Source organism: Passer domesticus, chromosome 8 (genome assembly GCF_036417665.1).
Source record: "Passer domesticus isolate bPasDom1 chromosome 8, bPasDom1.hap1, whole genome shotgun sequence".
NCBI classification, from domain to species: Eukaryota; Metazoa; Chordata; class Aves; order Passeriformes; family Passeridae; genus Passer; species Passer domesticus.
Genome location: NC_087481.1, coordinates 38,152,803 through 38,175,373, shown reverse-complemented (window position 1 = coordinate 38,175,373; position 22,571 = coordinate 38,152,803). Strand labels below are relative to the sequence as shown.

Genomic DNA, 22,571 nt, shown 5'->3' with positions numbered 1-22,571 from the left:
AGCAGTGCTGGGCTTGTCTACATCGATACTGTTCTTTAAAGTTTCCTCTGTTTCAGTGCTGCCAGTGCCCGCAGGGGCTGACGCGTGAAGCGTCGCTCTGGACCAGTTTCCCAGGCACAGCCATCATTACGCCTCTCTGCCGCTTCGAATGGGAGATATCTGTTCCTCTCTGTCCTGGGATTTCCTTGCTTTAAAACACTTGACAAGCACGGTTTAAAATTTAAAACCATAAAAACATGCTTCTCTGCATGTTGGAGGAAAAATCCAGGCCCAAGGGTATTATTTCATACATTCAGTTAAGTCATGAAGAAAGGTAGTGTGGATGCAGAAAAAAACCAGCCTTCTGTGATTTGTTGGGGTTTGCCACGTAAAATTACAAACATTGAACTTACGGTTAAAAATCATACACCTAGTTTTTTTGGTCAAGTAGCTTAAAAACATAAAAGTACACAAAGTCGTCAGCAATGTTCAGCTAACAGTTACAACACACTGACCTCTACCTTAACTCACATGGCTCCAACTTCAAAGCCTGCTTAAAACTATTTAAATACCAACATTCTTAAGCATAGCAGACATGCTGCACACTCAAATGGAGCCAGCATGCTGCATGTGAAATCCAGTTTCTGCAGTTCCTCCCCCTTATTTCCCAGGCTAAGCTTACCTGTTCTCCAGAGCAGGAGTTTCCTGTTACATTTTTGACTGAGAACAGTGGTGTTTCCCTGCTCTATCACCCTCAGACTACTGCTTTTTATTTCCCTGCCACGGGCTGACCCTGGCTGGATGCCAGGTGCTCACCAAAACTGCTCTATCGCTCCCCTCCTCAGCTGAACTGGGAGAGCAAATATAATGAAAGGCCTGTGGGTCGAGATAAGGACAGGGAAATCACTCACCAATTACTGTCACAGGCAAAACAGACTCGACTTGGGGGAAAAATGAGTTTCATTTCTTACCAGTCAAATCAGACTTGGATAATGAGAAATAAAGCATTATCTTAAAAACACCTTCCTTCTTTCCAGGTTTCACTTTATTCCTGATTTTCTCTACATCCCCCAGCAGTGCACAGTGAAGGGGAACAGGGGTTGCAGTCAGTGCATCATCACACATCACCTCTGCTGCTCCTTCCTCCTCATGGGGAGGACTTCTCACACTCTTCCCCTGCTCCAGCACAGGGTTCCCTCACTTGAGACAGTCCTCTACCAACTTCTCCAAGGTGAATCCTTCCCACAGGAAGCAAGAACCACTCCAGCATGGGGCCCTTCCAGAGAGTGCAGTCCTTCAGGAAAAGAGGGGCTCCCTATGGGGTTCCAAGTCCTGCCAGCAAAGCTGCTCCAGCATGGGCTCCTCCCCATGGGGCCACAGCCAGGAGCCTGCTCCGGCACAGGCTTCCCTTGGGGCCACAGCTTCCTTTGGACACATCCACCTGCTCCACTGTGGGGTTCTCCACAGGCTCCAGGTGGATGTCTGCTCCACCATGGACCTCCATGGGCTGTGGGGGGATGGCTGCCTCTCCATGGTCTTCACCTGGGGCTGCAGTGGAATCTCCACCCCAGCAGCTGGAGCACCTCCTGCCCTCCTTGTGCAAGGACCCTGATGTCTACAGAGCTGTTCCTCTCACTTGTCACTCCTCTCACAGGCTGCAAGTGCTGCTGCACAGAGAAACTTTTACCTCTCCTTAATTCCTTTATCCCAGAGGTGTTACCACCATCTCTGATGGGCTCAGCCTTGGCCAGTAGCAGGCTCATCTTAGTACCAGCTGGTGTTGGATCCATCAGACAGAGGGAAAGCTTATAATACCTTCTCACAGACACCAGCCCTGTAGCCCTCCCACTACCAGAACCATGCTGTGAAAACCCCATAGATTCCCTTTTTGCTAACTGCAGTGAAGACTAGCACAGAGCTTCTTTGTTTCAAGTGAGAAGTTTGCACCCTTGCCCCAGTGGCTCTGAAGGTGCCCTTTCAGCTATGGATGGGGAGGAACCAAAGGCTGCACTGAAATTCCAATGTGGCTCTCCTGCTGTACACCTGGCAGTGTACAGAGACCTCCTGCTATGACTGACTGAGCAGAAAGGGCACTGGGGAGTCCACCTTGTGCCATTAGAGAGGCTGTAACACTACAGAGATTTCTTTAAATAAGAAACATACAAGGAGTCTGAAAGTATTACTTACAGAAGGACAAAACAAAACTGGAATTTTTGCAATCATTCAAAAAATTAACCAAGAATAGAGCTCTTGTAAAAGCTTGTGTCTCATAAGATGATAGCCAAGCAGTAGGAAAGCCTGGTCTGCTGAAGCCCTTCAACACAGACTTTCTGGAACTTCCAGCATCTTTTCCACTGCATTTATTTTTGATTCTATGTCTTGAAGGACACTGGAGCAAAAACACCACATCAAGAAAATTATCTGCCATCAGCAGTGATTATAAGGAAATGCCATAGTTGAACCAATGTAAAAAAAGAGTTTAACTGCTTAAGTACAAATGCTTAACATACTTTGAGCAGAACTTCCAACACAGCTTCTCAGTCGTCACTTGAAGGCTCCCATTAGTAACACTTGGATCTCCAGAACACTCTGCTGATATCTGCTGGCAAAAGAAATGTTTAGTAGCCTGAACATTGTCCAAGGGGTAAAACTGCAACAGGTCATTTCAGATGCAGCTATGAGGCTGCAAAATCAAGAGCACAATCCCAGAGCAGCAATCTTCACAAGAATGTTGTTTTGTTTTTTAAACTCTTCTCCTTTCTGTCTTTTAAGGGTCCTGGGTGCAGTTATGATACTCAAACTAGGACTAATCACTATGTGCCCTGTATCATTTTCCCCTTGGTCCCTACTGCTGTGGCTCAAACATTTTTACCTTCTCTTGAGAACCAGAGCATAGAGAAATAGACTGTTCACAGAGACCTTTTATTCCAGACTGCTGGACTCCAACACACAGTCTTCTAATCAAATTATTTTTAAGACTTATATCAAGTCAAAAATGTTTTAAATTCTTGGCTTCAACAAAACCAGAACTACTCTCTCCAGTCTAGAAGACACATACATTCAAAGGTAAAATTATCAGAACTGACTTTTAACTAAAAGCCTTAGACCTTGTGCTTCTAAGTAATAATCTGTTCTCAAAAATATTACCCTTGAACACAGTTTTCTTTAAGGATGAAAGAAAAAAGGAGGAATCTAGATTTAAAGATTGTGTGAGCACATGGGGAAATAGGTATTCTGTGCTTATAAATTAATCAGTGTTTGGCACAAGTATTGCATTTTTCCATGTGTTATCTCCCTTGGCTCCAAAGGAATATATTTTAGTTCTATCAACAAAAGGTACCTACAGCAGGTTGAAATTATACATCTTAAAGTTTACACAGCAGCAAAGGACTCCTGTATACTGTCACCTTCTCCACTCTACCCCCAGTGTAACTCTTCGTCCCTGAGTGAGGTCATTCTCCACTAGTCTGCAACAATCTGTTCTACATTCTGGATGCTTGTAGTGAAACCTCAGAAGAGGGAACAGGCCTCAGCTAGGGAACAGACAGGGAGTAAAAGCTGGATGTGAGAGACCACTCCAGCACTAATACCCCAGATCAATTACCAATATAGATCCACTGCATTAAAAATCTCCTGTTTCTGAGCCCTTTCTAAAAGCCCCCTTGAGCATGCAGTCTTAATGTACATAACGATGGGATAAAAAATGGTAGGAAGGACACGAGGAAGAAAAAAAATCCTAAACATAAGGAGGTTACCTAAGAGAAGGTAAATGTATTCAAATGAACAATCACGAGCACAGTAAAATCTACAGACTCAAGCAGGAATTCAGATACAGGTTTCTGGTACCTGATCACAGAATCATTGAGAAGTCTCGGTTACTTCTGTCAGCCTTAACATACAGAAGCCTGCTACAGCAAATCTTTCCATAATATCACTGGAAATATTTGAGTACTAGTTTATTTTGCAGCTTGGAGTTATACCTTCTTTTGAAACTTAGAAGAGGTACTTTGATGAGGAAGGCTAAGGCAGGAAGGGACGCCAGGCATTGCATATAGGTTCAAGTGGTCTTCCTACTGGTTTATTGCAGAGTACTCCTGCTTGAGCACTTTGAGATCAGTTCGGAGCTGAAAGCAGTTTTTCCCTCTCTCAGACATGCTTCTATTCCCTCAACACATGGTAAAAATTGCCTTGGCAAGAAACTAACCATGTATCACTATAGGGTTAACTTCCTTTTACCTTCTACTTCTACACTTGAGTGCAGAGTGCTCAGCTTGACTAAAAGCTTAAAGGCCATGAATAATATAAGAGAACTCCATTGGGAGGACCCCTAATGCCTCAGAAAGCTTCACTAGATCTCACAGTTCAGTTTTCACTTGCCATATCCTTCATTTCCTTTAAATGCTACAGTACCAGCATTAAATCCAACTCGGAGCTCCATCATTTAGCACCTCCCCAGCAGCAGTGCAGCCAGCAGATTACAGAGGCTTCAGGATCAAAGGGGGGCCAGGAGGGCTGGGCTCTGCAGCCTCCTGGCTATGCCACCTAGCTCCTCCACCTTCTCAGACTGTTGTTAATTGCTCCTCAGATTTAACTTTTGCCTTCAGCACTGGAATATTAATCCTTCGTTTAAGCAAAACCACTTCATCCGCCTTTGAGTTATAGAGAAACCTAACAAACTCAGGAAATCATTTTCATGTTTGGAAAATGTAGTCTTTGCTTTTGAGGTTGGCTGAAATCCAAGTGAAGTGTTCACCTTGTAACACAGCATGGACATCAGCCTTACAAGATGACCCATGAAACATTAAACTTGGGAAAATCTGCCAATAAAATGAGTTGTGGTTACAAGAAAACCCAGACAGGTGCACGCAGGGGGGAAAGGCGAGTCTGAATGTTATCTGATGAGCCACAAACTTGATACATCACACATCTATGAAATTACATATAGTTCATAATTGAATCATTCCAAATCAAATCAGGAAAACAGAACCAGAATTACAGGAAATACTGGGAATCTTAGGCAAATTGCCTTCAGTGTCTGCACTCAGTTATGCTATCTGTAAAATACAATCGATAAACACAACCATTAAGGAAATGCAAAATGTAGTAAGTCTAATTCTTAAGCAAAAAAAATTGGGCAGGTACTTGTTAGGTCTCATGTGTCAGGTATCTGCTTTGCACTACACTGCAACTATAATCCAATTTCTGAATACTGAAAAAGCTGGAAAATGGGAGATGGAAAAGTGCATTATAAGCAAACAATTTAAACACTGAAAAATCCTTAGATTTGCATATTCACAATTATGATTTGTATTAGCTTTTCCTGCACACACAAACTGAAGTAACAAAATACACAAAAACAAACTGTGAGACCTAAAGGAGGAATGTCTTAACTCATAGTTATGAACTAACACAGCACACAAAAAAACCGTCCTCTGGATTTGTGTTTGGTTAAGCCTACATGACTTAAGTGATTTAAGTGATGCTGCAGGTAGTCACCAAAGAATGACTGAAGGCAAAGATGAGAAATCACAAGTATTTTCTGTGGTTATAATTTGAAAAGAAATTGAACAAAAAAAAGAGGAATTGAAGAGCACTGATGAAAAACATTACTTAAAAAGTAGGAGACACCCCCAGAGGCTTAACTCAAACCTTCTTCTGCAAGCTATGGAAACTCAGTTTTGTGTTAGAAATCACTAGACAACACATTGAGCTCAACATTAAAAATTGTGATACCAGACATCTGCTGGAATTGTAAAATGTCCTCTAGCTATTTAAAAATCTATAAATTTGCTTTGGCCATTGTATTATCTAACACATTTTCCCAATATCATACATGGCTGTGTGAAATGCTTTGAAATGAAAGATGCTATGCAAGTGCCAAATGCTACAGCGATACACTAACTTAATTTGGACATGCTCCAGCATTTCATGTCAAGAGTGAGCTCATGTTAGAGTGAGTTCCTTTATTGAGACATCTGCTAGGAAACCAATTTAGCCAAATCAGAGTGTGTGATAATGAGTGCTGTTTAATCAAGACAGTATTAACATAAATTTTAACTTGTGTCAAGCAGCTTAATAGCAAATTACTGAATGTTAAACAGACATGGAATTTTTTACTCTGCTCTTTTAATAAGCAAATTCTTGAGCAAACTAAAGTGTACACTCTCTTCAGTGTTCAGTCAAAAAGAGCTAGATACAACCCAAAAGAATTGAAGTGAATCAATGCAAGACCTGCAATCATAAACTTATTTTCAATTTAAAAAAGCTTCAGTACTGGAATGCTCTTCATCTTTTAACTAAATGTAAGATTTTTAACAGCAGAAGTACATCCAGATGTGCTTACAATGAAAATGTAATAAAAGGTATTTTTATTAATTTCTGGCTTTTATATGTATATGACATTTCTGATTTGGACAGTTAATCATGAACAGCGTTAACATTTTAGATGGATAAGCATTATATCAACAAGTGCATTTTTGGCCTTAGAACTGTAAAGACAGCTATAAACAACGTACCTTTCCAAGATAACCCCAGATCATTTGGTTTCATATATTAGCTGTTTGTTTTCCCAGTCAACACATTCACTTACTGTTTGTCAGAGAGAAATAACAAAAACTTCTGGCATCCTGACTCAAAACTGTTAGGCACTAAAATACTGATGGTAAAGAACCACAACACATATCAAGCAGAAGTCTCTACTGCAAAAGCCATAACATAGTGACAGATATTGCTTAAGATATTCACTCTTAAAGGAATGGAGATTCCCAAATATAATTGACTTGTCTGGATTTTAAATTATTCCACAATATAGTGGGTCAGTGAGTGTGTTAAAAAGCAGAGCAGCACTTACAGCAATGCTCCCTAGAACACGCAGTTCCTAAGAAAGAGGAGTAAAGGAAAAAAAAAAATCACAGGGTACAGCTCAGTACCACAAATTTTATGTTCTGCATGAAAAGATGACAGCTTATTTTTTAAGACAAGCATACTGACAAAGACGCAAAATGAAAGTTGAAAAAAATAAAACAATTGTTTTTAGGGTTGCGTTAGGCACCCTTATAAGAGGAGACTGCTTTCTAAACTGGTGGAAAAAACCAACCCCAGCAAGAGACTGGTATCAAGCCACATGTTTCTGTTCTCACCCCCCTTTAAATAGTAAGAAAAGGGGCAGATCTATGGAACTCTTTCAAAAATTGAAAGCTTCTTAGTCCTCCACACTGCAGCAGATGTTGAGATAGGCATGTGTACTTGTTTGAAAGAAGTGTCTCAATACTTACAGCAAGTACCATACCCAAGAGATGGTGTAACATCTACATCCTACTTCAGTAGAGCAAGTGAATCTCTTCCCCACAGTGCTAGGACAAACTCTGTGACAAAGAGTTTTAATGTGACATACACACATGAAGTATCCAAGGGCTGGGGACAGAAGGAACAAAAACGTGGTTTCATAGAGCTCATGAGCACGTGCATGAAGTGGATGTGGGTTCTAAAGGATTACAAGAGCACATTCAAAGGGCTATGATGACAGTCACTAATGACCCAAACCTTTCATCTGCAGAGCTTAGAAAGAGCCGTGACTTTTGAAACAATCATGTTATCAGCACTAAAGCCACAGTTAAGTTAGACTCATTACTTCCACTGTCACTTCATAATTACACTGTCTCTGCCAAGAGTCACACTCTCCCCATCCTACTCCTTCCACTCTTCACCTGTGCAAACCAAAATCTCAGCAGAGAACAAGAGGGCCAAGCTTTTCCACCTATCTAATTCTCAAGGCAACAGTCACCTTGAGAGGAGAAAAAAAAGGAAAGTGTGCTGTTGCTGTGGAAACAGTATGAGAGCACAGAAATACTCCTATTAGATCAAGTACCTCTTGGAGGACCAGGCACACCTCTGAACAGTTACTTGAACTTCCCCCAACGTGTGTGAAGGGTTAGGACAGGGAACCCAGTCAGGCTGGATGTCTCCACCATCACCCAGATTTCAGATCTGAACAGCTTTTCAAATGTGAGTTCCTTGCTATTCTTGATGAAAACAATTACCACTGTCTGAAGGCCCTAAACTGAGAAGTGGATGAATTGCACAGCCATCTTAAATTCTTGAGAGATGTATTAGTACAGAATACAAGATACGATGTTTAACAGAGAACTGCAGAAATGCCTGGGCCTGATCCAAAGGTATACAGGCTGAATTCGAAAGCAATGCTGATGAGTGGTAGAAAAGAAAATAAACCTACACTCCCCAACAGAATTCTTCTGTTCCTTGTTCCCTAAAAAATGAAAGGAAATAAATAGAATGTGATCATGTCATTATAGATGACATGATAATTAACACTCAAAAATGTCTAAACTAAGACCATGTGGGTGAACACAATATCAGACTAGTCTAATCTGAGTGACTTGAATTTAAAATCACTCATGTACAAACCTATAGCTTTATTCCTCTCTCCATTCCCTTTAAAGTCCCTTAACCAAACTACTACATGAACACTGAGACTGCAAGAGTCTAATGCAACTCAGACAGAGCAATGTAGTTAAAACCAGTGTTAATGAGAACATCATAGACACAAAAGCCCTCCAGGTTTTCAAGAAGTGAGAAATTGCCAGGTGTCAGTATCCAAACTCCTGGTTTTACCAAAGATTAGTAAAACCAGCAATCAGAGGCAATTTGATAGTCTAAACCACTAATTTTGTGAGGACATTTCAAACACCAGACAAAGAGAACAGGGAATTGGAGCAGGTTATAAGTATGTTTATAAACACTGCAATGCTACCAGACATTAATCCCCACAACTGCATCTTCTACCTTCTCTTCTCATCTCTGCAAAACATCTCATATTAAAAGAGACTAGACCACTGGCAAGCTAGAATAATGATTTATTTCATAAGGGTGTTGTGAAGCTTAATTCATGTTTGTAAAGCCCTTTGTATTGTGCCTTTCATCTACTGTGGGAACCTCACAGTATTATCAATAAGGTCTTTCCTACAGTAGAAGGGCTTTGCTAAAATAGCTATACTAGCAAATCTGCCTAGTTAAGATGTGGTTTACACAGGCAAAAAAGTTATTTTGATAAAACAGCTAATATCAGTTCCCTGAAAAAAACATTCTACACTAGCAGAAGCATACTTCTGGTGGTATCTAACTGAATCTAGCATAGGATATTGTACATCAACTAAGGGTGATTTCTGCACAATCTTAGCAAAACAGTGATGCTGAAAAATTCTGAGGGCAACATATTGTGGAGAATGCAAATGAAGGGTGTGTATTTATGACTTTCACACTACCAAGCATCTGTGTTCATTTATTCATGTGAACAAGCTAGAAGCAAAGGCCTCTGTAAACAGATCCTGTTAGCAGCAAATGCATATGACTTTACTATTTTATACAAAATAATTGAGGGAATAAAGACAAAGCCTTGCTCAGATATATTCTGCCAAACAGAAAAGAACAGAGTATTAACAGCACTAGAATGAATGCCTAGAAACCACTTACACAACTCCAAAGAACAAAGACTGCAGTACAAGAAACTAATTCATGTGATCATCCTTTTGAACTGTGCTGTTATTATTATTTTCCATTCAAACCCCCAGTTTTCTCACTCAAGTTTAAAACAACAGTAAATATCCAACTGTTATTTGTTTCCTAACAAGGGTGGAGAGGCATCATTATGCCACGTTCCCAAATGACTACTTGCCATTTTTCTAGACATGCTTGACCTTATTCTGAGCTGCTTAGGGTGGCAGCCTGAAGCTACCAGCAGTAGTGCATCTGCATTTTGCCTTTCAACATTTTCTCTTCTTGCTAGAAGCCTGTAGCAGATCTTATCACCTAAGGGCTTGCTTAGACAGGGAAAGGAAACTCATCTGTTTCACATCTCTGGAAGGCAATTCTCTGGTGGATACCTGTATTTATTTTAGAAAGGCATCACTCCGTATCCATGTGCAATAGCATACAATTTTCCAATATCCAACAGACAAAAGTAATGCTCTAAAGTGTAAGACTTTTGCAGAGTCATATTTCAAAACTGTGGTGGGTTACAAAGCAGCTAAACATTATTCCACAAACTACTATGGAGTAGACATGTTCAAATCTGGAATAGAGATCCAAATCCAAAGACAGGAATTGCCATATTTGACAATATTTGTTTTGCATGAGAAGGATGCCAAAATTTAGCAGGTATATTCAGCTGCTTTCCACTGAAAAGTAAAAGCTAAAACTACTTTAAAGCAAAACTAACAATCTTCTGCTATTGAGACAAATTAGAAAAAACTAACTACTGTAAATTAATCAGTAACCCATTATTTACTGACCTAGCACTGTAGAATACACAGCCCACATACCAGCACTACCTGATGTGCTGTTTTATTCCACCTAGGATTCATTTATGTGACCTCAGAAATGATAAGCATAATAATAAGCAGCAATTTATAATTGCTGCATGTTGTTTCAATCACTGATGCAGCTGCCTATATAGCATAAGAACAACACTGACCTAAAAAAACAGGCATGGCAATTCTGGACTAGGGTTAAAAACATCAAGGTTCAATCTTTTTGCAGAGTTGCTAAGATACACACCAAAGCTACAGCAGCAAAAGGCTGGGACCACTTGCTTCCTGAGATATACTTTCTTGTCATGAGAGTGTTAAAAAAAAGCTGGACCATGTTTTCTTTTTCCACTATCACAGATTTTGCATGTAAGCAGCTGATCCTAATCAGTGAGTTTGATATTAACACCTCACATGACAAATTTTTTTGTCACAGAGTTGTTTCAAAGACACATGACATTTGACTTTAAGACAAATGTCTATAATGACATTTTCCTCATCAGCTCTGAGCCATAGACCAGACAGCACTCAATTTGCTGTACCTACAGAAAAACAACCATGCAGCCTTACATGCTTTAGAAGGCTTGGATGAAAATGAAGAAGAGAATATAGATGGCCATTAGACAGTAATTACACTTGCAGCTGGAAAAGTTAATTCTTGCCTTTGGGATACTCAGCAGGAAAACCTAAGGTTAACCATCTTTCAGTACAAGGCTATCTTGCCCCTCTGTTTCTTCCCATCCAACTCACTTCTCTGTTTTAGCTCTTTCCCATCCATTCTTAACTGTGGGCTCTCTTGAGCCTTTGACCACACTTGACTGATCCCTGCATTTCTTCCCAGGAGGAGAAGTCAAGGGGAACTTGTAGGTTTCAGCATGCAATCTTGTGCATGCCTTGGATCCTGCCTGCACAGCTGGCTCCCTTGCTGTGTACGTCCTGGCAGCCAAGTTTGCTAAAGCACTGGAAACCAAAACCTAGGAGCAAGTACACAGAGGCTGAGGCCAGGCTTCTCACTGAAAGGTCACCTACTCTGAAACATCCTTCTATCACTGACAAAGATATTCCACATTTATCATTCTCAAGTTCAAGTATACTTCAAGGCCAGCTTAATTTCTCTTAAGCAACAACAGAAGAAAAGAAATACACTCAGGCTGAGGCTTTTTCCCGCCTAGTCTTCTGGACTTTGTAAGTGGTGCAAAGTTGCTGCAGGGGTAGAAATGATATCTGAAGGGTAGAAACAACAGTTACTCAGCATGATCAGCTGTTCTTTCCCACACTTACACACAAAGCCACAACCACAAAAGAAATGCAGTTAAATTATGAGGAGCTCACTTCTATTGAGACACCTAAAGCACCCTGAACAGTATGGGAAGACTGAGAATATACATTTTCATCAAGCCCAAGCTGTTGCTTTTGACCTTTAATATCATTCATGATTTGTGTCCCAAACCACTAAGAATGGGAAAAAGTCTAGGACAGGTTAAAGATTTAGCCAGTAAAGAGCATGCATATCTCAGTGATGAACTTCCTATTTCTAATAGGATGGAAGTTCACCAGCTTTCAGAGCATGCTGGGGCTCCTGTACTCAGACTTTATGGGGATGAAGGCAGGAAGGATAACTACAGAAGGAAAAAAGATATAATTTTTTGATATGTAGATTTTGTACCTCTTGAATAATCCATATAGAATAAGTTTAGAATTAGATATAACAGTACCTAAAGATATTTATTGTAAAGAAATACACAAGTTTGAGAACAACAGGCAGAACTGAAGACATACTAATTCTGCACAAAGGGCTGAAGTACAATCAAAATGCAGACGTTCTTGCATAGTAAGTATGATTTAAAAAGTCAACCACAAATACATAATGAAATGCTTTCTTTACTCTTTTGCAGTAAAGAAAGCAGAGATAACATTTAGAAAATTAATTGCCTTTTGGTGTCTGAGAAACAGCACAGAATTTCCAACTTGTCCTTATTTTAGTGTATGTCTGTACTTTAATGTAACAAACGTGGGTGCTGTTCTAGTGCTCCTTTCACAAAGTAATAGTCACTTCTCAGCTGAAAATTAGTCTGAAAAAAGTTATCTAAAGATTGAACATGTAAGACTAAAATGCAGGTTCTTCCTCCACCAAAATGTTAACACTTTTCACACCACTTTTTCAAAAGATTTTACTTATAAATTCTTTCATAAGAAGTTTTTCTTTAAATAGCTGTAAAGCAAACAGCTAAAGAACAAAATGGCATGGTGTGTGTTACATGTCTCCCTGCTTTCCAGAGAATGTCAGAACCAGTGTCTCATACAGAAGAGTATTGCTAAGCAAGCAATCCCATTATACCAAAATCTGAAAATTATCTAATAATATCTGATCCTATCTTAATTTTAGAATCCTAAGATTTGAAAACATAAATTTAAAAAAAATCCAAAACCAAACCAACACCACAATCCTGGATAAATTTCATATAATAATCTGAATGGTTCTACTGTCTCCTTCGTCACGCTAAAGTTTGCTTTGTTGGTGTTTTCATCTTTCCTTTTAAAACAGCCTCCTGCAGCTCTGAGCTAAAAATCTTCCTGGACTTTCTATGTGACAGCTGCAGTATCTTAGCCATCTGTTTAATTTATATTTGCTAATGCAGCTCCTGCTGTTTTCAACTGACAGGTTTTTTCTCTCTTATTACCCCCACACGGGAAATCATTGCACTTGCCAAACTTTCTCTGCAGTCTCAGATGTCAAATCAAGTCTGGTGACAAAAGGTGATGAATGAGGCTCCTATACACCTCCCTTTTATGTTTTTTGGGTTTTTGTTGCTGTTGTTGGGAGAGTTTCTTAATTATGGAAATTGTAAGGGGTTTTTGTTATTTCTTTAAAGAATAATTATAAGCAAAAAGGAAGCAGTACAGAAACAAAGAGCGTCAAGGGAAATCATACTCCCTTACTCTCAACATGGTAATTCCGTAGAAAGGTTGAGGCTGGGGGGAACTCCAAGATACTCTCTAGAGCACATTTTACATTCCATATTCAGTCACTAAAGCCCTGATTCAATCAGTCATCTATGGTCACTTACCAAGCTCAGTGTTTGTCTGATTATTGACTTTCCCTCACTTGCAACCAACATGCCTCCTAACTTTTCTGGAGTGCTCTGGATCTCAGAAGTATTCAGAAGTCAAAGGCAAGTGATGGAGCCCCGTGGTTCAGCATGTTGCAATGCCATTACTTACTGCCATCCTGTAAAGCTCCTGCAGGAAGGTGCAGTGCCCACATTCCCTGTGCTATTCAGAGACACTGGATAAAAGGACCAACCGACTCCTGAAACAGCTGTCAGCCTTGTACAGCAAGCACAGATGTTACTGTCCCTGCAACTCCCCTGGGGCATGCTAACAAGAAGATTAAAGAGTCTTTCGCTGCTGAAAAGTAACATCAGGTTTAACACAAAACTTGGCAATTTAATATAGATACCCTCGTCCTGGGTAAAACTGCTTCAGCTGAATCCCAGTGAGCTCTGCAATACCTGTCCGAGTGATGCGACACTCCTCTGTTACAAGGAGCACATTTCAGTGGCCAGCCCCAGCCCAGAAACAGGTACTCACATTAAACACAAAGAAATCAAACCCAGAAAGTGTAACCACTCTTCCTTTCTAAATTCCCCCTTTCAAAATAACTTTATTAACTGAAGAGACACACAGAAACATAAAATGAGCACTTGTCAAAGGGCTGGAAGATGTGTGCTTTCTGGTGCCAGAGAGAGCCCTGTACAGTAGCTGAGAATGAGTTAGCAGGGATACATGTTTGAGGGAATACTTGGGAGACAAGAAGTCATAATCTCTTATTGCCACTGCTCCCAGAAGGTGATGATGAGAAAATAAATGTAGTGTTCTGAAACAGAGTTTGCTTCAGCTCCCAACATCAAAGCCACTCATTGGACTGAAGTTGTGACAGCTCCCTATCTTGTGCAGAATCATCCCACTGAGCTCTGGAGGGTAAAATCACTTGAAGCAAAATGAATGTTTCTGCTTTTGAAAGTACAGCAAACTAGTGCCAAAAATAACTACAGGTGCACTCTGGAGAAGGTTACTGCTTTGTCTTAATATCCCCTGAATATCATCATACTCAGGTACTCCTTGAATAATTGTACTACAAAAATTTGATCTCTGAAGAGCATACTGGACAAAACAGAAAAGCTAAAAAGAAAAACCCTTAGACCTAATATACTAATAGCTACAGCACACATGAGGACATTATATTACTTTTCTACCCAGGAGATTCTGCCCAAGAGCCAGACAAGTAAACTCTTAATTTGCAATCTGTATCTCAGTATTTTCATCTGAAAATGTAGATGTATGTATATGGATATGCTGATGTACGTAAATGCTAATGTGCTTCACCACAGTACTATTATAAGGTAGATAGAATCTGTGCTGGGTATCTAGCCTAACACTTTTATAACTCAGTGCCAATACCAACAGGGAAAAAAAGTAATTTCTAAGAGTATACAGGCCTACATATCTAAAGAGTCACTAGTCAGCTTGATTACTTGTACTTTATGACATTTCAGAAGTAACACAATAAAGGAAGTGTAAAGATTAAATTAGAACTAAGTACTTTATTCTTACCTTGGTCAGACACCACTTGATAGACCATAGAGCACTAGCACACCAACTTGGTTTTCCACTGTCCAAGAATACTGGGGGATGGGAGTAGCCAGATAAGCAGGAAACCTGAACACACAAACCCTGCTGCAAAGAGGCCAAAGCCCTGTGCCCTTGCACCATGTTTTGCAGCACTCCAGGTTCTGAGACAATTCAGCTGAGGCACAAAGGCAGCCTGATAAGAAACCCGATCTGACAAATCTCTCAAAGCAGAAGGGATCACAGTACATACTCTTTCACCAGTTATCCCTCCCAAAGCCGCTGCTGTCATCAGCTCCATGGCTCTAAGTCTTGCAGAGCCAGAACTTTAGTCTAAATCTGTGAGTTGTGGATCCCATATGGCTCCTGAATGCTCCTCCAGCACCTTCAAAGCCAGCTTCCCAGCATCCCATGTTTCAGAAGCACAAAACAGAGACACCAGCAGCAGCTCTGAGCAAAGCTGGTGAGGGCTCTGCAGGTGACTAACTCAGGGTCTGAGCCACACATAAACCTATGTATTGCTTCCAGATCTGAGCCCAGGATTTCAGTATGGATAATTTGTTACCCGAATAATGTATCCATGGAGAAGTAAAGCAAATTTCTGTGTCTACAAAGTAATTCTAAGGTAAGAAATTAACCTATCAAGCTACCAAAGGTTATTTGCAATATTTCCCACATAATGTTTAAAACCCTGTCCTCTAAAGCTTTGCCTGAGTATATTCTTCTTCACTTGCCAGTATCCTCAGGCATTCCCCAAGAACCACTTCTGCAAAGAGTGCATAAAGATTATACCTCAAGGAAATCCAACTTAACTCTCTAGGCTGTACCATATATGCAAGCCATATACTAGGTTAAGCATGACTGTCCATGCATAGACAGTATTTCAAAAACAAACCACTACAAACATTAAAACTCACTACCTTGAACTGTAACTCTGCGCTCTAACAAGGAGGTCAGAGCCTTCCCCAAAAATGTTAATGCTAGTTTACTTTAAGTAGAGATGCAACAGCCTTCAACAAACTCCAACAAATTTTAAAGTTTCTCCTTCCAGAAAAATGAATTTTGTTGTTTATCTGCACTTTAGGTGTCTAGATTTAAAACGTAAAGGCAAGTACAGCTGCTCACAGCTGATAAGGCCTCATGCTTCTGGCATTTATTTATTTCCATGAGCCACTGTAACAAACCCATCTATTTTAAACAACTGAAGCAACTCTTGGATAAAATATGGAAATAGGAAGATGGGACTAGAAGCAACCTCCTTTACTGTATAAATCCACTTATGCACCATAAATCAAGAAAAAAACACTTCTGCGTGAAGGTAATAAACAATCCATACTGTCTGTGAAGATCAACTGCCAAAGTAGTGTCTCAACAACAATTTCCAAGTTAGGGCACAAGAGCAACTCCTGATGACATCTCGGTTCTCATCTGAACATGGGGCCAGCAACCCCACCAATGCAGTTAATGTTTTCTGGCTGAGGTCACTAGCATTTGGTTTGTGTACACACAGCTTCTGCTGCTCAGTGCTGCACAGGAACAGAGGCATTGCAGGATGTCACAGGGCAGCACGGGTTTGGTGTTTGTGATTAACCTCAAGCAATGCCTGATTTGTGGGGCTGCAAAACACAGATGGAAACTCAAGTCTGAGATTCCATGAAATGAGAAGATGTAGTCAGTCCTATCGGGCAAAGTCTAAGAGAGAGCAAATAATGAGAGGAGACAGAAGAGGATGGAACAGAAGTGTGCTTCCACCTATGGCTGTGCCAGCTTGGCCCAGGCTTGACCTGGCTCCTGCAGACGATACCCAGCCCAGCTGAGTTTGAAAACTCACATCACAACTCAATACACAGTTATTGTACCACAACAAGACACAGCTTGTATACTGCAGCTTGTCTGTACTCATCTGCCACATAATACTGGGTTAGGGTTAGGCTCTACTTGGTTATCCAAAAGTGGAGGGTTAAGAGCGTCACGGTACAGCTCTGCAAGGAGCATAACGCAATTTTAGTGGCTGCCAGTAAAAGAGGTAGACCCACATCCCTGGCTATTCATAGCACACTGATCCAAATAACCAATCCAAAGATTTATTATCAATCAGCTAGACTTCTGAGCTTATCAAATGCACCCTACAACTCCCTGATTGCAGGAGCTGAAGACAGGAATGTTGTAACTGTGGCAGATGAGAGCAACACTGAGCTTTCTGAGAGAAGCAACTGAGATGACCTCTCACAAAACAGTATCTTCATTACACAGACTACAGGGGAAGGCAGGAGATTAAAAGGCTGGTTAAAGAATGCCCTAGTCCATTAGACAGTCATTTTTCATGTGTGTGTCTTGTCCTGTATGTCAAGAATCACTATGGAACTGAAATACTGGTTATTTCCATATAGACTTCTTAACTCTAAACTGGCAACAAACTTTGAATGTGTTCTAGGATTCAAAACCCTGAACAAGTCTGAAACACAAACAGCATTTTCAAGAGCTCTCCCTAGCGTGCCCTCCTGTTTCTTCTACAGTATCTATCTGCTATGAAAAATGTTAACTTTAATTTAAAACAGCAACCAATACTAGTTTCAAATATCCCTTCCCCTGCTTCTTTCCTACCTTTTGCCCTACTGATAGAATAACAATCCAGTATCAGAGCCAGGGAAGAGCACTGCAGAGCCCAGAGAAGATAACCAGACTGGCTGGAGAGGGATGCATTGGAGTTGAGTGCTACAGCTCTGGAACAAGACTAAAGGAGAGGATTTCACAGGAACAAATCTGAAAAAGCCAGCAACTGGCTGTGAGGCACAGGCTACACAAATCCACTCAAATACAAGGGGCATATCTCATGTTGCACCCAAATTTGACTCCATCTCACAAAGTTTGCTGTTCTTGGTCTTCACAGTAAACTGACATCAACACTTCATCAGAAATCCAAGGTTAGAGAAAATAATATTTACATTACAGCGATCAATCCCATTTCTTGTCATGCCTTCTGTGCTTTATTTTGTTTTGCAGTTTTTCATTTGAATTTTGTGTTCCGAATTTGGGTTATGGCCAAGACAACAAGAACTTGAACTGCTATGCATAATATAAAGTAAATAAAATAAATTGAAAATTCTTATCTCTCAGAAACAAACACTCTTAGATATTGTTAGATAATGCCAGCACCAACCCTGTGTGCCTGATGCTTAGGCATAAAAAATTTAAAATCAGTCTCAGACACTGACCACGTTAGTTTTAAGTATGACTTATGCCATATGTGACAAAGTGACTTGGACAGGGATTACAGGCAAAAGCATACACACCAGTACCTGAAACTGTCCCTTTTTTTCCCAGTCAAAACCTCACAACTATTTAGTAGTTATTCAAATATCCCCTTCCTTGATGAGCACTAATACTGCACATCTGAGTCTTTCAGCTAGCAGCCACATGGTTTGTGAAGCAGCCACTTGGCCAGGTGAGGAGAAATGATAGCCTGTTGTGCTGGTCTAGCACCAAAACACATTTCATCCACCTGGAAATTGTTCTTTTACAACCAGTACACTAGAAAATAATTTAGATACCTGATGATTTAGATTTTAATGTTCTTACTGTGGATATAGCCATCAAAATTCCTACTGCCTCTCATTCCTCACACACTTAATATGCTGATTTAATTATATGCCTGTAATTCAGTTTACATTTTACAGAAGGCAAAAGGTAAGGAGATTCCAGTAAATGACACTTGAGATAACAGAATGAATTAGTAGAGAGCACAATGTTCATTCTTTGCATATATACCAGCCTATTATAAAGGGCTTAAAAATTCACTCAAACAGAACAGGTAGGAAGCCTTGGCAAAAGCCAAACTAAAATTAATTTTTCCAGATTTTAAAGTTATAAAGGTAACCTACAAAGTACAAATCAGTGAAGACCTGTCTTTGTAAACCCATGGACAGATAGCTTCAGTCTGCTGCTTGATCAGGTTTTTCTCCCCAGATGCCCTGAACAAAGCTTTGCCCATACTCACTGACTGGGGCATCAGGCAGCAGGGGCAGGAGTGGAGCTGAAGCAAATGAGGTCAGTTCCATGCTGCACTGCCTGGGAAAGCACTGGAGGGAAACTCAGGCACTGATCACTAAGGAAAAAGTGAAATAAAACATGTAGCAAGCAGAAAGAGGTTTAGAGATGGATTGTTCTATAGCTGCCCACATCTAAATAGCAAGGACAAGATAAAAAAAATACAAGTTCTGGCTACCATTAAGATAAAAAAGGAAGACAGGAAAAAGGAATCAAACAACTCTGAATCTAAAAAGAGTGGGACATGAGAATTTTTCCAAGAATAATTTAACAAAAGACCAGACGGAATGAAGCAGCGATATGTCCTAATTACAAGTTTATTAAATCAGTCAAATTCTCCTCAGAGAAAACATGAAAATCAAAAGACCCCAATCAACTTGGTGACGGGAAAGGAGGAATTTCAGAAGGCAAAGTGAATTTAAATACATCCATGTTGAAAACTGGAAGAACTGGAAAAAAGATCTTTTTCAAGAGATTGAATCCTGTCAGTAATACTCAGAAAAATTTTTGACAATCTCTAAAATTATTAGCATAACAATCCTCACAGAGGGTGAGAGAAAGATTTGGGATTTTATCTCATGTAAACCCATAAGCTGCTAGGAGTAGATTTTTTTCATAAAGAAGATAATACTGAATCAAAAAACTCCACCAGGTTAACAGAATAAATGGAAATACACATGTAAGCTTTGATGCTGATGCTGTTGCTTCTCACTCAAAATCACCACGTTAAAACAGATGCTCACTCTTTCCCCATCCCTTACAAATGAAACATGAAGCTGAGCTCCTATCAGGAAGCTAATCCCAAAGTACATTCTCTGTCCCAATGGACTTCCCCTTTTCCCTCTCTGTAACACTTTACCTCAACTCCATCCAATATGTGTGATGTATTTATGGTAGAAAAAAGCTGCTTCAGTAGTATATTTTTGAAAATCTGTTTTTTTCTGCAGTAGCCCAGCCAACCAGGAAATCAAAGCCTTGCATATTACCATATATTATCTTGTATGACTGAAGGTCACAAGCAGTCAAATCCTCTGTGTGAACATCCCTCTAGGAAATCCCAAGCTCTGGGAACCAAAATCCTACTACAATCTCTAGAATAAACTACTTGAGGAACTGGATGGTACATTCATATGTATTTCATATACATGTATTTATTTTGTATGTACTGACATACACACATGCCTTTCTGATGCAGGAGTCAAAAATTCCCTTCTAGCACACCAGTGGCCAAACAGCAAACATGCCAGCATTTTGGAAGCGGCTTGCACAACAGGAAAAGCAATTGCACAGTAGGAAAACTCCAACAGGGAGACAACAATCCAACAACAAACAGGACACAAAGCATCACACGGAAAGTGAACTCTTGAGGAGCAAAGACAGATGCAAAAGCTGTTGGTGGTAGCGTGGAGAGATGTATTAGTTAGCAACTTTAGGAATACATAGAAGGCATGGAAATATTTATCAGTGCAAGGTACTGAAAAGATGTATTGAAAGAAAGTTCACAATCACTTATCAAACACAGATGTTTAAAATCACCCAGGACAAACTTTCACATGTGATCTCAAAAACATTGAAATGCCACCTATTAAGGTATACCACCAGTATTAATCCTTATGCTGGTGCAGTCCTGACACAGCAGGTTTTAGCAGAAAATTCACAGAAATATCTTCTCTCAACAATGATATGTTTGTAAAATACTTCTACTTGGAAGCAATGTCAAAATTTAAAGTCATAACATCTACTTTTACTTCCAGATGCAAAATCCACACATCTATTAAACAATGCCAGGTATACACTTCTCCCAAGCCATCACTACTAAGTGGCCATTAGTCAAAACAACCCCTTCTTTAAAAAGGATAGGCTTAAGCCTTTCAGCATAGGCTAAACATTTTTCTGACACTCTCTAAAACTATAGTTATCTTGTACGAAGAATAATAAATAACAAAACAAATGTTTTCTGTATCATTTTACAGAGCTATCATTTTAATTTTTCTGCTTTGCAGCCTCATTTCTTGCATGTCAACAGTACCCTCCAACTCATATTTCAACCCTGGGCCTGTCAATATCCACAATTCCACATATTTGTTATTAAAAGGTACCTCATTCAGAAATCTGTTTTGACACTGCACTACTGATGCCACACATATACAGTTTGTTCATACAGGAACTATTAGAATCCCACCAAACACAGAGACCCCTGCTAACTTCAGCATCACAGCCAGGAAACCACCCAAGTCGGACTGCAGCAAAGAAATTCCATTTCTGATGTGACGTGGATGCAGATAAAGAAGTATATATGAGAGGAACAAATTATGCCAGAGCATTTATTGTATTCATCCATTCCTTACCTTCCCCTTTACATTGCAGAGGTTACCTCAGCCCTTGAAGCACAGTCATAAGCAGCAACAGGTTTCACATGAGAATTCTTTTTTCCCTGGGTGCTCTGGGGAAGCAAGAACATTCACTCAAGTGAGCATTCATGCCTCAGTCAGCTTGAGGACAAGGCTCTGCACCGAAGCCCTTAAGACCTTCTCACGGCTGCTGATTTCATCCACAAACTGAAAGAGCATCTCAGCAGGACACTGCCAGCCTCCTTTTCAGCTCCCACTCACTGATTGCCAGTCTCTGGCAAGTGAAATGTCAAGAAACAGGCAGGGGCGGTGTTTGGAGAAGGAGGGATAAGAGATTCTCACCATCCATCAACCTCAAAACCTATTCAGCCGACAACTTGAATGGAACAGGCATTTCATTCTCCATGGTAACAAGAGATGGAAGGAGGTTGGGAAAAAAAAGGAGAGAGTACAGACCCGGGAAAATCCAATGTTGAAGACACAGGGAAACTTGCAAACTTTGCAATTTCTCTTTGCTGTGAAAGTTGCACGCAGAAGAGAGCAAAGCCCTTTCCCTGCCTGCACGGTCTGAGACAAGCTGTCCCCTGGCCATGATGAGGTGTCTTTTCTGCAAGCAGCGTACTGATGTAGGGGGAGGAAATCCCTTATCCTGCACCAATCCTAGAGAGAGCAAAGACAAATGCCTTCTGAACACTGGAGATTTGGGAAAAATGCAGATTATTGCCCCCCAGAAAAAAGAACTGTCTGAAAGGGAAAAGATACTGCCATTCCCTGCACAGTACTTCTTGTCTACAGATCAAAGCCACTGATGCCGATTCAGTCTGCGTGCCAGCGCTGACCACAACCGGAGTGGAGGATTAACATCACTCTTTTTGTCTGCTTTGCATCTTACGTGGAAGAAAATGTTTGTTACTTCTGTTATGCCAAACAACTTAGATGCACAGATAAAAACAAGGAATTTATTTATTCCTTTCCAAGGCACACCAAAACGAAGCATGGAAGCAGACGAACTTAAAATTCGGGCAGCACCTTTGCCAGCCTCAAGGGATCTCATGGTAAGTCAGTTCTTATTAACATTTCAGGCCTGGCCATCTTCTGAACTTTTTTTCCTGCTATTTTACATTCATAACTTGAGCTGTCACAGCCAGAATGTGCACAACAGGGAAATTACATTTGGATTCATGCACGTTTGTGTTCCAAGCTGGCCCCATGCAGCTACTGAAAAGAGTCTCTGGCTAAAGTA

General features: G+C 40.3%; 1 protein-coding gene across 36 annotated transcripts in view; it reads right to left on the bottom strand.

Moving 5' to 3' along the window:
* Positions 1-22,571, bottom strand: part of NDST2 (N-deacetylase and N-sulfotransferase 2) — a 129,630-nt gene that overhangs the window by 66,903 nt on the left and 40,156 nt on the right. For 20 of the 36 annotated variants that reach the window (XM_064430485.1, XM_064430482.1, XM_064430484.1 and 17 more), the window contains one exon: positions 2,490-2,578. The exons of 8 other annotated variants lie outside the window; for them this stretch is intronic. The gene's annotated coding sequence lies outside the window, so the exon portion shown is untranslated. Of the gene's footprint in view, positions 1-2,489; positions 2,579-21,325; positions 21,421-22,571 lie in introns of all 36 variants that reach the window. 8 more of the 36 variants (XM_064430501.1, XM_064430495.1, XM_064430499.1 and 5 more) reach the window with 2 other exon arrangements.